Source organism: Ixodes scapularis, unplaced genomic scaffold, assembly GCF_016920785.2.
Source record: "Ixodes scapularis isolate PalLabHiFi unplaced genomic scaffold, ASM1692078v2 ptg000154l_1__unscaffolded, whole genome shotgun sequence".
Lineage (NCBI taxonomy): Eukaryota > Metazoa > Arthropoda > Arachnida > Ixodida > Ixodidae > Ixodes > Ixodes scapularis.
This window is the reverse complement of record NW_024609924.1, coordinates 471,670-473,622: the sequence shown is the minus strand read 5'-3', so window position 1 is coordinate 473,622 and position 1,953 is coordinate 471,670. Positions and strand designations below refer to the sequence as shown.

Below are 1,953 nucleotides of genomic sequence, written 5' to 3'. Positions count from 1 at the left end.
CTGTGCCTGCGCCTCCCATTGACCAGGCTCTCTCTGTACGCGGCTCTGAGTTTATGGTCACGAACACGAAAAATCTACGGAACCCCAGCCATAAACAACCTTGCTAAAAAAAAAAAAAAATTGTATTCTCGTTGGGTTATGCATTGTTGCTTTGATAACGTGCGCTGGGGCACATCTTCAAAGAATACAACGTCCCAGTCAAACATGAAAGCATGATCCGTGGTTTTAGGTTCCTTATATAAAATAGAGTCAGCTGGACCTGCAAGGTATTTGTACGAAATAATAATTAAAAAAATATTTTTCCAGAAGGGGGGATACACGTGCTTTTTACCCGTCTGAGCGCGCCCTTGCCCCCGCTGCAGACGGCAATTCTATGCTCTGGCGTCGGAAAAGAGCTTATAAACAGGTCACGCCTCAGCATCTTCTTGCTCACCGTAGAAAAGTGCTCATAAAACAAGGGGCAGATAAAAAAGCAAAAAAAAAAAAAGCTGCGTCAACCCCTTTTTTTTTTTTAAACCTACGCGTTTCGCGGTTTCATAGCCACACAACGAGACAAGAAAAAAAAGGAAGGTCAACTTAGTGTTGTTTGGATGAATGTAGTAGGTATTGAAGGGTGCTCTTGCTCACGTATAAAAAAAAACAAGCAGGACACCAGCTGCCGCACAAACAGATCCAATGACAGGTCCGTGATCATGTACTCGGAAAAACAGGTCAACGCGCCTCATCGGCTCCCGAAAATGTTCAAGATGCATTGCAAAGGCGCGATTAAAATTATGCACGCTCACGCTGCACAATGATCAGCGAAAAAATTTAGGCAATCATTTCAACCGATCCAAGCTTATAACAAGAAAAAAAAATCTCAAATACGTAAAAAAAAAAAGGAGGCGCCGGTTAGATTTGAATTTACGATCTATTGCTTACTAGACAGGCGCTGTAGCAAACAAAGCCGCGGCGCCGATGTTTGCCACTTTCTTTGCCGCATTCTGTCGGGAATTGTTTGAACTCGGCCAGGTTTTAAAGGTGAAAATTCTCCGAGGTGCAGAAAAGCACCGGTGAGATTTTAACTCACATTCTTTTTTTTTAGTAAACAGGCGCCTAAAATAAGTAAGTCACAACGCCTTCTCTGTGCGATAATAGGCAACCCGCCCGCTGTTGCACATTTAATCATTTCTATTACACCATATCGGCAGACGCGTTTCGATGGAGTCCCAGCGCTCCTTGTTTTCTGGAAACCTTTCCGTAGCAACATTAAGAGTCCAGTCCAGTTCAGGTTGGCCACAAGACGTCTGCCTCGCACGGATGTTGGTTTCTACCATTGTATACCAAGCTCGCCAAAAATCGCATGCAGCTCCAGCACCACCAAAAACGCGCAACACAATTGGGGAATGACATTCGTTTTCGAAACACAAAAAGTTTAAACACGTTGAAAAAACTAAGGCCACGGCGCCGACGTTCCCAGCGTGCAACGAAATTTTGTAGGCCAATGTTTAATACGGCAGCAATCCTGAGACGAGCAAAAAGGCACCGGTGAGATTCGAACTCACGATCTCCTGTTTACTAGACAGGCGCTTTAACCAACTAAGCCACGGCGCCGACGGAAGTCCGACATAAGCTCTTTATTTTTCTACGCCGATACTCTCAATGAAACCGGTTTCAGGGAACTGGTTCAAGGGCAGGCACGAATGAATGTAAATCGAGCAGGCAATCAACTGCTAATTTTTTTTTTTCAGGTTTAAGTTAGAGATTATATCAGTGCTGCAGACTCTCATATGATGCTTTGCAAACATTTGCATTACATTCGTAAGCATAAATATATTGATTTACAATTTGTTTTGTTTTTTTGCTGCCTATACCGGTCACTTAGAGGTCGGCACATATGTCTACCTATCTGACAAACTCCTCCTCGAGCCAAATGCCTTTGCACCACCAATGAGGTGGCCTCTCCATGCTCTG

General features: G+C 44.0%; 1 non-coding gene across 1 annotated transcript; it reads right to left on the bottom strand.

The window, feature by feature from the left end:
- Positions 1-1,519: 1,519 nt before the first annotated feature.
- Trnat-agu lies at positions 1,520-1,593 on the bottom strand. Its single transcript has one exon. It is a non-coding gene; the product is annotated as a tRNA-Thr (tRNA).
- Positions 1,594-1,953: the final 360 nt, after the last annotated feature.